At 41.5% G+C, this 15,547-nt stretch overlaps 1 long non-coding RNA gene across 1 annotated transcript; it reads right to left on the minus strand.

The window, feature by feature from the left end:
• Nucleotides 1–1,478: 1,478 nt before the first annotated feature.
• Nucleotides 1,479–8,690, minus strand: LOC307014527. Its single transcript, XR_013801242.1, has 3 exons — nucleotides 7,836–8,690; nucleotides 3,117–3,287; nucleotides 1,479–2,201 (listed from the first exon to the last, which is right to left on the minus strand). It is a non-coding gene; the product is annotated as an uncharacterized lncRNA (long non-coding RNA).
• Between the last annotated feature and the right edge of the window lie 6,857 nt (nucleotides 8,691–15,547).

Consider the following 15,547-nt stretch of genomic DNA (forward strand, 5'->3'; position numbering starts at 1 on the left):
ACATTCCTCCACAAGTCGGAATCTTTATCAAAAAATCTTAATTTTTATCAAAAATCCGATTTCCTATCAAAAAAAATGTGATAACATTTTTTGGGAGAAAAAGTCAGATTTTTTAGAAAAAGTCAACATTTTGAGAAAAATTCAGATTATTTTGAAAAGTCCACATTTTTTGATTTTTTGAAAAAATCAGATTTTTCAGATTTTGAGAAAAAAACCTACAAATTCTCTTTTTTAGTTTTGACTACTTCCATTCTTGAGAGGATAATAAATACATGGATCCTGAGATTGAAGCTCAAGCCGCTGACCAGTGAGATTTTTCTTACAGATGGTCCCAGTGGAACCAGCAGAGCAGAGCGAGGGCCAGACTGGTCCAAGAGGCCTTCAGGTGCTCAGAAATGGACACCATGGTCCTCATGTGGTCCAGGCTGGTGAGGGGACAGGAACTATACTGACCCCCCAGTGTTGACACCAGGTGTACTACAAATATGTTGGATCTCCCAATATCTGAATGTCATCATCAGGACTAAAACCAGGGACAGTTTCATCCCAAAGGCCATAAGACTGTTAAACACCTGAACATTCATCTGGCTGCTACTTAGTAATATTCCAATCACTTGTATCTGGACTCCTATTGCACTATTTCACTTTTTGAATTACATCACATGTCACTTGTTAGAAACTTTATCCAAAGCGACTCACATACTCAATACTGTGGACAATCCCCACAGGAGCACTTTGGGGTGAAGTGTCTCAGGGACACAACGACATGCTGACTGCAGTGGGGTTTGAACCTGAAGCCTGATCCCAACACTAGCGCACTACCCACTGCACCACACGCCTCGAATGACTATTTACTTGCACTATTTCTTTCAGTTTTATTTTGTTGCACTGTTGGAGGAGCCTGTGACCTAAGATTTTCATCGTGGTAACTACACTGTAGCTATGTTGGTATGACCAATGAAAGCCTTGAACCTTGTTGATGTGTTCCTATGTACGGGATGGCTGTGAGATGTTGACAATGAACAGTTGTAACGTGTATGATATTGTCATGACTGAATAACTGCGGTGTATTATTTGTGAAGAACCAGTTCTTTACATGTCAGTTTGTACTTCCCCCAGTCCGGACACAAGTTTCTAAACGGGCCTCTGCACGGCGTCCTAAACACTCATGTTGCATGGTATGGTGAATAACACGTGGTGCTGGTGGATCATGTCTGCAGCTTGATCTCCATGAAGCTGAACGAGTCAGGAAAGAGTCTCATCCCACTGAGAGAAGGTTTTCTGAAGCCTCATAGCGCCCCCTGGTGGCCATGTTGTAAAATGACCCCATGGTTCAGATCAACTCCCTGATAAACACTGAGGAAAAGTGAACGATGCTCATGGAGGATCCATTTAAATGTAATCAATCAAACTCAGGAGGAGTTCAGCTAGCTAGCAGGGATATCAATTATTAGAAGCTGATTCAATAATGACAAAAGTCAATGTAGAACTTTTATTTGTATAAATATATCAGAAACAGAATCAGAATTCCTTTATAAGTCCCACAGCAGGGGAACTTACCATATCATATATCTGAAATGAACCGATGAAAAGGATTGTTCCACTCAAATGAAAGTCCAGTGTTTTCTGGCTGAATGCTTTGCTTCTAAATATCACACATGCATTGATGAACTATCCAGACTCTGGGGAGACTCCTCCTGTGAAGAACAGCTGCAATGTAATAATGCAGGAAACTCAGTTTACACACGAATAATACAAGTGGAAGGACATGTTGAATGTATTGTCCTGTGACCACTTCCTTAATATGTAAGAACAGATGTGGACCTTTGTAGAGGATGATTCCTTCATATCAGAGAAAGAATATATAATCAATAAAGCTCTATTCCAGTTGATGAAACAATAGAAAGGACAGTCCACGCCTAGTTGAGCTAGCCTACAGTAATCACATAAACACAACCTGAACCTTAGAAGAGGGAGAAGAGCTTTTCCACAGATTGATTGTTTCAAGGTTTCCTGTAACAGAGGAAGTTTAGCTTCTTGCTGCAGTCCTCCGTCTCGTAGCGCTTGGTGCTGTTCTTCACCAGGACGCCACAGAAACTCTGAGTCCGGCCACATTGCATCTCCTCGTCCACATCCTGCACGGCTTCTCCATCGCCCGTCCAGAACCACTGACCCGCCAGGAAGCGCAGGCCCGTCCACACCTGACCACATTTAGCAGAGAGGTGAGATATTTATGTACACACGTCTTTATTGAACAAGGACCATGCATGTGTGGTGTCAGTGGATTTGAAATGTAGTCATTGTGTTGGAATAAAGGAGGTTTATTATAGCATGATTCCTGAATTACTGGAATCAACTCTGACAATTAACCAACACTAAGCTAAAGCATCCACGAAGCTGCTGTGATCGCCCTCTGTATAATGTGTACTACACATATACTCGTATGGTAGTATTCACACTGTGATCGCCCTCTGTATAATGTGTACTACACATATACTCATATGGTAGTATTCACATTGTGATCGCCCTCTGTATAATGTGTACTACACATATACTCGTATGGTAGTATTCACACTGTGATCGCCCTCTGTATAATGTGTACTACACATATACTCGTATGGTAGTATTCACACTGTGATCGCCCTCTGTATAATGTGTACTACACATATACTCGTATGGTAGTACTCACACTGTGATCGCCCTCTGTATAATGTGTACTACACATATACTCGTATGGTAGTACTCACACTGTGATCGCCCTCTGTATAATGTGTACTACACATATACTCGTATGGTAGTACTCACACTGTGATCGCCCTCTGTATAATGTGTACTACACATATACTTGTATGGTAGTATTCACACTGTGATCGCCCTCTGTATAATGTGTACTACACATATACTCGTATGGTAGTACTCACACTGATTCCATGCTAGTTTTATAGGAGGCTGGATGATTGGATTAATTTGTGTGTATTTCTCTAAACTCCTTAATGTTTCCAGATGAAGATCGAGTGTTAACGCTGACAGCCTTAGAACAAATCTCAGTGTGCAAAATGTCAACACACAGGAGGAGTTTCTCTAAAACACAAACTCTGTGTAGAAAGCTCCGTCACCTGGTCAGTGGAAGCCTCTCCAGCCCTCAGGCGTGCGTAGGCGCGGTCGTCCTGAGTGCGCACGGAGGCCAGGTCGTAGCGGTAGTTCCAGGTGAGGTCCACTGGCTCATCTGGGTGTTCAGCCTCCAGAAGCCTGCAGTGCCTCAAAGCCTGATCCCACGTCTTCCTCTCCTTCACCAGAACCAGATTCTCCTTGTTACACAAGAACCTGTACTTGTTGACACATTGCCTGTCATTCCATTTGTAAGTATCCATGTAAATCACAACACAGCTCTCATCAACACGACGATTTGGTTGATCTGCAAGAAGTAGAAAAAGTGCTTGACATGATTCACATAACAAACCAGAAACATACGGCCCCTGAATATCAGCAGGAGAGGACTCTTTAAAGTAGAGACACTACATATTGATATACACCTGAACATCAGCAGGAGAGGACTCTTTAAAGTAGAGACACTACATACTGATATACACCTGAACATCAGCAGGAGAGGACTCTTTAAAGTAGAGACACTACATACTGATATACACCTGAACATCAGCAGGAGAGGACTCTTTAAAGTAGAGACACTACATACTGATATACACCTGAACATCAGCAGGAGAGGACTCTTTAAAGAGACACTACATACTGATATACAACTGAACATCAGCAGGAGAGGACTCTTTAAAGTAGAGACACTACATACTGATATACACCTGAACATCAGCAGGAGAGGACTCTTTAAAGTAGAGACACTACATACTGATATACACCTGAACATCAGCAGGAGAGGACTCTTTAAAGTAGAGACACTACATACTGATATACACCTGAACATCAGCAGGAGAGGACTCTTTAAAGTAGAGACACTACATACTGATATACACCTGAACATCAGCAGGAGAGGACTCTTTAAAGTAGAGACACTACATACTGATATACACCTGAACATCAGCAGGAGAGGACTCTTTAAAGAGACACTACATACTGATATACAACTGAACATCAGCAGGAGAGGACTCTTTAAAGTAGAGACACTACATACTGATATACACCTGAACATCAGCAGGAGAGGACTCTTTAAAGTAGAGACACTACATACTGATATACACCTGAACATCAGCAGGAGAGGACTCTTTAAAGTAGAGACACTACATACTGATATACACCTGAACATCAGCAGGAGAGGACTCTTTAAAGTAGAGACACTACATACTGATATACACCTGAAAATCAGCAGGAGAGGACTCTTTAAAGTAGAGACACTACATACTGATATACACCTGAACATCAGCAGGAGAGGACTCTTTAAAGAGACACTACATACTGATATACAACTGAACATCAGCAGGAGAGGACTCTTTAAAGTAGAGACACTACATACTGATATACACCTGAACATCAGCAGGAGAGGACTCTTTAAAGTAGAGACACTACATACTGATATACACCTGAACATCAGCAGGAGAGGACTCTTTAAAGTAGAGACACTACATACTGATATACACCTGAACATCAGCAGGAGAGGACTCTTTAAAGTAGAGACACTACATACTGATATACACCTGAACATCAGCAGGAGAGGACTCTTTAAAGTAGAGACACTACATACTGATATACACCTGAAAATCAGCAGGAGAGGACTCTTTAAAGTAGAGACACTACATACTGATATACACCTGAACATCAGCAGGAGAGGACTCTTTAAAGTAGAGACACTACATACTGATATACACCTGAACATCAGCAGGAGAGGACTCTTTAAAGTAGAGACACTACATACTGATATACACCTGAACATCAGCAGGAGAGGACTCTTTAAAGTAGAGACACTACATACTGATATACACCTGAACATCAGCAGGAGAGGACTCTTTAAAGTAGAGACACTACACACTGATATACACCTGAACATCAGCAGGAGAGGACTCTTTAAAGTAGAGACACTACATACTGATATACACCTGAACATCAGCAGGAGAGGACTCTTTAAAGTAGAGACACTACATACTGATATACACCTGAACATCAGCAGGAGAGGACTCTTTAAAGTAGAGACACTACATACTGATATACAGCTGAACATCAGCAGGAGAGAACTCTTTAAAGTAGAGACACTACATACTGATATACACCTGAACATCAGCAGGAGAGGACTCTTTAAAGTAGAGACACTACATACTGATATACACCTGAACATCAGCAGGAGAGGACTCTTTAAAGTAGAGACACTACATAGTGATATACACCTGAACATCAGCAGGAGAGGACTCTTTAAAGTAGAGACACTACATACTGATATACAGCTGAACATCAGCAGGAGAGGACTCTTTAAAGTAGAGACACTACATACTGATATACACCTGAACATCAGCAGGATAGGACTCTTTAAAGGCCCAGTGAAGTGTGCACCTGTGCATGATCTGTTATGCTAATACGTATAGTAATGACCAAAATTGTCCATTGGAACCCAAATCAAAAAATGTTGGAATAGCAACAAATTTGACGAGTTTTGAATTTTCCGGGGAAATCTGCAGTCGACCTTCGCCTTTGTGGGCGTGGCTTGAGATCTACTGCGTGACGTCACGAGATGGACGCCGCCGCACTGTTTACATTCACCACCGTTCGTTTTTTCTCTTTTTCAAAGTCGAATTTCTCAACGTTTTTGAGCTAGTATTTTCCTGGAAAGTGTGTCGGAGTCGACTGGAAGTGATTGCCAATCGAGAAAACCTGACAATGGAGGCGACAGTGAAGAAAGAGGGATGAAAAACACAGGGGAAACGATGCATTGCCGCTGGCTGTAGTAATGTCAAGTCTGCCGAAGTGGCGATGTTTCTGTTCCCAAAAGATGAAGGTGAGCCTGGCTGGTGTCATTGTTTCGTAGATTATTTGATTGATCATGATAAATAAAGGCCACTGGTCGATTCGAGAGAGAGAGAAAGAGAGACTGAGAGAGTTACAGGGTTGTCGTTAGCATCTGGTGCTAGCTCGGAGCTAACGGAGATTAGCTGTTTCAACAATAAGGAGAGGGAGAGTGCTCTCCTGTGGGACTGAGAGAGATAACGTCAGCTCAGGGAGGTAAACTGTAGCCTAAGTTATCTCAGTGGGTTTGGTCATCTATGGAAACAAATATTTCCATCTATGTAATATTAGTTGTATAAAATAGGTTAAGAAATCATTCCAATGTTTTTTGATTATTGAAATATATGTTTCATATGAGTGTTGAGAGCTGTATCCATAAATCTCTTAATGTTGCCCTCAAAGTGCACCAGATTGATCACTTTCCTCATCTATCCGAAAAGCTGTCCAAATCAATCATTTCTCTCACACTAGTATCACTTTCCAGAGTCTCCGCCATGTTTACAATCACAACTGGGTACATCTTGTGACGTCACAGCCACTATCGTCTGCAACTTCCGTTAGGCTCGGACGGCAAAATTAATAATTCATTAATTCATTAATTATGAATTATTAAAAATTATTTTAGCCATGAACAGGCACAATGACATGTAAGGAATGAAACTGCCATTTCATTTTGGTGCAAAAACATGCACTTCACTGGGCCTTTAAAGAGACACTACATACTGATATACAACTGAACATCAGCAGGAGAGGACTCTTTAAAGTAGAGACACTACATACTGATATACAACTGAACATCAGCAGGAGAGGACTCTTTAAAGTAGAGACACTACATACTGATATACAACTGAACATCAGCAGGAGAGGACTCTTTAAAGTAGAGACACTACATACTGATATACAACTGAACATCAGCAGGAGAGGACTCTTTAAAGTAGAGACACTACATACTGATATACACCTGAACATCAGCAGGAGAGGACTCTTTAAAGTAGAGACACTACATACTGATATACACCTGAACATCAGCAGGAGAGGACTCTTTAAAGTAGAGACACTACATACTGATATACACCTGAACATCAGCAGGAGAGGACTCTTTAAAGTAGAGACACTACATACTGATATACACCTGAACATCAGCAGGAGAGGACTCTTTAAAGTAGAGACACTACATACTGATATACACCTGAACATCAGCAGGAGAGGACTCTTTAAAGAGACACTACATACTGATATACACCTGAACATCAGCAGGAGAGGACTCTTTAAAGTAGACACACTACCTACTGATATAAACCTGAACATCAGCAGGAGAGGACTCTTTAAAGTAGAGACACTACATACTGATATACACCTGAACATCAGCAGGAGAGGACTCTTTAAAGTAGAGACACTACATACTGATATACACCTGAACATCAGCAGGAGAGGACTCTTTAAAGTAGAGACACTACATACTGATATACACCTGAACATCAGCAGGAGAGGACTCTTTAAAGTAGAGACACTACATACTGATATACACCTGAACATCAGCAGGAGAGGACTCTTTAAAGTAGAGACACTACATACTGATATACACCTGAACATCAGCAGGAGAGGACTCTTTAAAGTAGAGACACTACATACTGATATACACCTGAACATCAGCAGGAGAGGACTCTTTAAAGTAGAGACACTACATACTGATATACACCTGAACATCAGCAGGAGAGGACTCTTTAAAGAGACACTACATACTGATATACACCTGAACATCAGCAGGAGAGGACTCTTTAAAGTAGAGACACTACATACTGATATAAACCTGAACATCAGCAGGAGAGGACTCTTTAAAGTATATCATAAAGTTTCGTGCTTGCAAGACTTACCGACTGCCCAGTTGGTGAAATTGGTGATCTCGTCTGTTTCCGACCATTTCCACTCGGAGTCTGAAGAGTTTTTGTACAAACCGATCCATACTTGATGACCAAACGAATCCTCCAACTTGTTTCCGGCTCTCATGGTGGCCAGATCACTGTGGTGTTCTCTGCAAAAGGTCTGTGCTTCCCTCCATGTCTTCAGTTCATCGAAATGAGTAAAGCTAGGTCTCAGAGTAGACCCGCACACGGCAGCAAACAGCAGCAGCAGGACGGAGGGTTTTCTCATCATGGTTTCCACAGACCTGCAGTCACATCAGCATTTATATGGATGTTTACTTTGTAGTCTGTATTCATTAGAGAACATTCTATAATGCACTAAGTGAAGTGCTTTCATCAATCATGCAAATGTTATGGATGTCACCTTGTTGATGTTGGCTTATCCTAATGAAATTGGTCAAATATATTTTTGACTAAACTAAATCTCAAATTGCTAAATGAGCGTTTCAACCTTTGAGTACGGCTCTCTACCACCTCTGCTCTTTATCCAACACTTAAACACCTGACTTTACTGCTAACTGAACTGTAGTGCTGCCCTTAAACCCACTGCAGTCTGGAAGCAAGACATCAGTTCAAAGTACAGGGAATAACAAGGAATACAAAATCCAGCACTCACCTTGGATGATGACGGATTGGAAGCCAGCGCTGAGTCTCTGGGTTTTCAGGTGATGATATTTAAAATACTAGATTCACGGACTGGCTGCACCAATCACAGCTCAGATAGGCGAAACACAACACGTGTGCACAACCCAGCTGGCATGCAGAGCGACCGTGACATCCATGACCTTCACCAGGTCACTGTCTCCCTTTTCCAGTCTAAGAAAGTCCATGTAAAGCAGAGCTTAGCCTCATAGGTTGCTTTTTGAATATTCTTTGTCTCTCAGGAAGGTTTTCTATCAGAGTGAAATGACCTGAAAGGCTCTGAGCTGCAGCCATGATAAGAGCTGATTCTCTAGATGATAGGAAAGGAGCTTCAGTGCTTCCTCTGTCATCTCCTTTAGGAAACACTGGACCATCCTTTACCAAAGGTGATGTCTGTCTATTCCTTGACGCTTCAACATTTAAAGTCACGCACCATTCGGGCGTTCACAGAAACGACAGTCAACAACATTTCAAACCATTAGCCAATAACCTCATCTCCCCTTTGGTAAATAACGTTTTGACGATTCTGATTACCAATCCATCACGATGCGTCCATGTGGAACCACGCATTCCTGTACTATTCAAAAAGATGGAGGATATTTTAAAGGAATAGTTAAGGCAAGGCAGGAAGATATCCTTTCAAGTGCGTGTGTGTCTGTGTCACACACTCACACAGTATTTATTTACCGCCACACTTCAGCACTACACAAAACATTTCATTTGATAAACAAATTCAACACCTTGAGTTGTCCTTCAACAGAAATATGGTCCCTGTGTGGGAGAGGAATCTCTCATTTATAAGGAAATGTTCAATATCTTAACGGCAGAGGTGGGTTAGCACGCATTCGTTTAATTATTAATAAATGGGCATGCCTTTAAAATCTATAAACCTGGAGTCAACATGAAGGAGAATCTGTCCATCACAGTCCCCATCGATTTGTTATTCCTTTACCCAACAACTCCTCTTGGACCATCTGGTCATACTGTAACACATGCAAGTGGCAATTAGAGCAAATCATGTCTCAAATGTTACCAAATGAACTCTACGCTGATGATTAGCGTGAATAGTGTCTGCTCCACTGATGTTTTCAATCCTGTGCTCCAGGCCTTCACCATTGAACCTGATGAGTTTCTGCTTTCTTCAATACACAAAAACAGGATTAGGGCTTTGTGCAAAAGAAAGATTACAGATCTGTACAAAATATACTTTTTGGGGAGTTCTGAGATTAAATTCAGAATTCAGAATAATTTTTCTTGTAATTCTGATTTCTTTCCCCGGAAATTAGACTTTTTCCCAAAAATGTGACCTATTTTCTGGGAATGCCCTGATGCCCCTGGTCAACACACTCTCACTCCCTAAACATCCAGGATCTTGGTCAGGGTCCCGTGGCGTGCAGTTGGGACGCGCCGAGGCTCCTTCAGCTTCATAAACGGACGCAAAGAGCTTTCAACGGATTGCAATGTATTCCCATCGGTGGCGGGATTTGACGCTCAGGGAAGCACCGCATCTGTTTATGACGGCAGCTCTTAAAGGCAATGTGAGCGTCCATTCCCATTGGTTAACGGAGAATTGTACACCCGGAAGTAAGTATTCTCCTTACTGTCGATTGATCTGACAGTGATATCTGCACTACTCATCAACTCAAAAACACCAGATTACCTTTGTTAATTACACAACATTGATGGGTTTAAATTGTGTAAGATGCTTTTGTGTTTTTCCCCTTCAATTCTGAGAAACAACTTGTTTCCTCTGAAATGTGGAGCGCCAAAGAGACTACACTACCCACAATCCCCAGCTATTGTTGTGACGACGCCTGTCCGCTTTGCGACACACCCCGTGATTAATCTTCAAGCTCTAGGATTGGATGTTGGAGTGGCAGTGCGCCAAGGTTACGCCGAGCGTCAAACAGCTGTTTGAAATGGAACGAAACCAAGCCAGACTATCCAGAACTGGATTTGAACGGGACCAGCACCGCCCCCCCCCCCCCCCCCCCCCCCCGGGTATTGTGCTTTGCAAAATGTTCTATGGGACGTCTCTACTGAACGTTTTCGTTTTTCCCTCAAGTAGAAGTTTCCAGTATTAAACACATTGGTGTTATCAAATGTAAAACATGTAATTAATAAATGGGTGAAAATCGCTTGTGTCCATAATGGGCAGCATTAATATATACCCACGTGACAGCTCATTGTTACTTTGTAATTCTACTCCACTACAATTCTGAGGTTAACCTGGTATTTTTACTCCACTACATTTATTTGAGTTACTTTGCAGATTCTGATTAATGATGTGAAATATAAACAACCCTTAAAGCAGACTTTAGTTACACCTGAGTCAAACTCAGGGAAGGTGATTGTCCAACCCAGTCTCACATCTAAACGTGTAATAACCAGTGGTTAATTTGAGCCGGATCCTGCCGGAACAGGATCCGGCTCCTCTTCATTTTGGCCACCCTGTGTTCCGGCACCTATTTGGGGAGATCCGGTACCTCTCACAAAAAATAAAAAATAAAAATGGTTTAAATGAAATAAAATATGCAGATATTAATTTACAGAAAAAATCCCAAGAATTTCATGTCTTTTATTAAGATTAAGATTTGAAAGAGTCGGAGATCTGTGTTGACGCACTGAAAAGCTGGACCAACGGACAAACGTCTTTCACTTTTGAAATTCGCCACATGAGGAGCACGTCGCAGAGAGGAAGAAACGGTGATTCAATGCAAGCATGTCAAAAAGACAGTTAAATTTACTGTCTTTCTTCAAAAAGAAGGAAGAGGTAATAGACACTTCAAAACGAGTCAGAAAAGCCTCCACAAGCAGCGACGAGGGCAGCTGCAGCGGTCATGTTGATGGTCAAAACCAGGAGGAGGTTAGCGCCGCAACAGCTAGCCAGCTAGCTAACCGACAGCTAGCCAAGCCCAGGCAGCGGGTCAGGTTCACCGCCAGCCGGAACAGGAGCCAGCTACCGTCAGCCAGGTGGACCACCAACAGCAACGGGTGGGTACCCTGGCATCAACTAGCCCGGTACAACAGCCGGAGCAAGAGGCGAGCGGAACCGCGACATCAGCTGGCTTACAGCAGGAAGATTCAGTAGGAGAGGAGAGCGCATTGAGCGTAGAAGACTGTGGGACGTCCAGCGACAGGTCAGTTTTTTCTAACTGTGGCCAAGAACTTGGAGGACCGTATGTTATCTCAAGGAGGCCGGATGCCAGATAAAACTGGATATAACAAGTTCATTGAGGAGTTGAAGGTGCTTTACGCACAATACTGGCCCGAGGACGCAGGTGTGCTGTATGGAGAGACTGAGGTCGAGTCACTGTGTCAGCGCTTCAACATTGCCAACCCGCGCGCAGTCATACGGGCCTACAGAACGTACAGAGACTCAGATGGTAAAGACACCCCCGATGAGCTGATGGAGTTACTTGTTGCTGTCAACAGCATTCCCATTGCAAGTGCTGAATGTGAGCGCGGATTTTCTCAAATGAACTTGATTTGCACTCCCAACCGTAGCTCTTTGCTCACATCCACCATGTCATCTTTACTCTTCCTAAATCTTGTTGGACCCCCCCTGGCTAAATTCAATCCAGTCCCGTACGTGAGGTCCTGGGTGGCCAAAGGACACAGAACTGCCACAGACACACGCAGTAAAAGCAGAAAAAAAGAGATAGAGGACAATCCGGACATGCTCGTGATGTGGGGTGTTTTAAACAACTAAATATGGTGAGCAAACATACTGTCTATTAATAGGCCGCCGTGCCAATCTTTGAATAGGCCTAATACATATTACACGTTAAACCTGTTGAGAAATTAATTGCTGGCTATATACTGAAGTCCCACCTGTGATAAATTATAAATGATCGTCATAACATTTATACCATGGATACTATTTGAAATTGAGGCTTGTAAGTCCCACAGCGTTGCAAGTGGACATTGTCATGTTGTTTTCAGCACCTTTTCTGTATACGTTCCAGGACCTGTACGCGTCTCGTCATCCCTGAGCTGTCATATGTACTTTGCGTTCCGGCACCTTATGATTTACAAATTAAGCACTGCTAATAACTACGCTGGTCCAAAATGTAGGGCGTAGTATTTCTACAAAAACGCCTCTGAAGTTGTAAGATCCCTACATTTTTATTCACCATTCATTCCAATCGCTGGCGTCTATGTCACGTGATCTTCACATTTCTCCCTGCAGAGAAAAAAAACATGGCCGAACTTCGTTTTATTCTCGGCGGAAAATGACTATTTTAAAGTTAGTTTGGCCATTAAAATGTGTTTTGATGTCATTTGATGCGAGAAATATGAGTTGTTATTTCAGATGATGTGTGCAGTGGATGAACATGATCTTTAGTTTGCTAGTTATTATGAAGATTACTTCAGGAAATTGTGTCCCGACAACGTTTTCATTGTTACCAAGGTGGTTGCTAGGGACGCTGCTATCGATATTATTTCTGTTATGTTGTGTAACTGTTTAATGGTGTTATCTTTATTGCTACCCCCTTCCCCGTCAATGTATAGTGTTGGTTCACAGCGCAAACGTATTAGTTTAACTAAATCTGCATCTAAAATGGTGGCATAGATACGTTATTTTCCCCTGTGCAATTCCAGTCTCACATCTCACATCACATCGTCATAAACAAATACCGGAAACGTAGGCAAGGTCCTCAGCTCGGTGATTGGATGGTTTAGCCGCAATGCACGTTGGGAAATGGTGTTTATGCGATGTGAAATCCGAAAAAAAAAAAATAATAATAATAATAATACTTTATTCCGAGTGTTCTTGCTTTTCTCTTTGAAAGTCATCACATAACGGCATTGTAATACACGGTTCGGCTGCATTACATATTACAGATCTGCCGTAGTTCTCTATTCATAGAGCCCTGATGAGAAGACTTCTAGACAAACAGGAAGAACTGCCGCCAAAACTGAAAACGTGACGTGGATCATAAATATATCAGCAATTAAAGAACATCTTACATTTCTTTTCACACAATACGTCTCCTCGCAGGATCAACACTAATTCAGCTGACTTTTATATTTGATCCAATCGGTAGATAGGCTGTATTTACACCATAAAGGTGCACAGCTGATAGAAAGGGACACCTGGTGGTTAAAGCATGTTATTGAATTTTATTATTTGTATTATTAGATATTAATAGGATCCCTATAAAGTATATTCATTACTCGTTATTCTCTACTAATAGTTCATTAAAGACTGTATATAATGACTAGTTTGCAAATCCCTTTCAAGATCTCAAGATGTTCTAAGGTTTATTGACATCATATTCACAAACGGTGTAGTTATGCAATGAATGAAAAACTTGTGTCGCAGGTTCCTCAATAGTGCATTACAAGACATCTATCAATATGTGTGCGTACCTCCAGCAATGTTAACTTGAAGCACTTATTTTATACATATTATACTCTTCTAAGATGTTTGTAGATAGTATAAGAAATGTGCAGAATATGACAGTTTAATGGTCATATTCTGCCCTAGGCAAGATTTTAGCTGGCGCCGCACCACATTTATTCTCTTATTGTTTTATAACTATAATGATCATATAAAGGTGTGCCTTTGCCTCACTGAGCTGAGGTTATCAGAGCCGCTCAGTCTTTCAGGAGAGAGCTCTAAAGCTCTCCCCCCCCGCGGCCGCTTACACAGTAAATTCCAATGTTAATAAAAGCACACAGAAGCTGTATATGTTTTTTGGGAGTTTGATTTATTTTAAATTAACACTAATACAAAATGAAAACCTATAATTGCATTCTAAAACCCTTATTTATAAAAAAGAACTATTTCACATAAACCTCAGTTTTTTTACTGTAGCTGGGGCAGTTCAACTTGGTTTCGGAGGGGGGGGTGCGCCATAGTTTATCGGCGCTGTACGCAATATAGGCGTAGTTATGCTAGTATAAGAAAATAAGATGTACTTTGTTGATCCAAAATCGGGAAATTGTGTTGTTATTGTTGGAGATTTAGAGGATGTTGAAAACCAACCTCGTCTCCGCGTGTCGTTTGATAAGCTGGGTGAATTCGGGAAAAGGAAGGGATTAAGAAACACCAGAATACAAGTTAAACAATAATCTTGCTTTAATGATATACAGTAACAACCCAAAATACACATACAAACACAAAGACAAAGGAAGTACTTCCTGCTCTATCTCTGTCCTACCCTCCTGGTCAGCCTGAAGAAAAGAAGAGGCTGGTCTAAAGAAACCATAGGCTTATATCCAAAACCCCAGGAGGAGCTATGCGGCTGCCCCCCCCCCCCCGAGGGGTCCTCCACTTAGAAAAGACAGCCAATCAGCGCGAGCCAGAGGCGACCCTTACATTCGAGATAACAAACCCCTCCTTGCAAGTTTCACATACTTTTGGCATTTTATAAAGATAGTTTTAAGATATAGTTGTTTATAGTTGGATTATACAAATAACACATGTGAGTTACCTTAACCTCAAACAATAATAACAAGAGGAAAACATCAGCTCTGATCTCAAGCAGTAAAAAGTACCGCACACTCATTTAGCCTGCAGCTCTTCCAGACACTAGAGCTATTGTTCTTTAAGAATATTCCCTGCAGAATCTTTATTTCAAATAAAAGGTTTCACATTGCATATTTCCAGCTTCCTTTACACATACTGCTATTATTAATACAAAGTAATCAACCACACACATCTATTTAAAACAAGTAGATTTCCCTGATCATTTGACATGCTGCTTCCATTTCCCACAGAGTAATAAAACATGTTTAAGCTCATTTCTCCACACTGTTTGTAGCCCTCCAGTACCCACATATGAAAGAATAAAAGCAGAGGAATCAAATAAAACACTAATACAGGAATAGTTGATAAATGATTATACAGGACATCTGATCACAGTAAGAAATACACACACATATTCTCTAGGAAGTGACCCTTGTTATAGGTCAGAATGTCCTGTCCCCTGAAAGTCATGAGTTTTGGTTGATTAACAGAAGTTTAATTGTTCTTGTGGCTTAATGGCTTCCCTGAACTTCCCTTCACCCCA

This window comes from Notothenia rossii (assembly GCF_949606895.1).
Source record: "Notothenia rossii genome assembly, chromosome: 8".
NCBI lineage: Eukaryota > Metazoa > Chordata > Actinopteri > Perciformes > Nototheniidae > Notothenia > Notothenia rossii.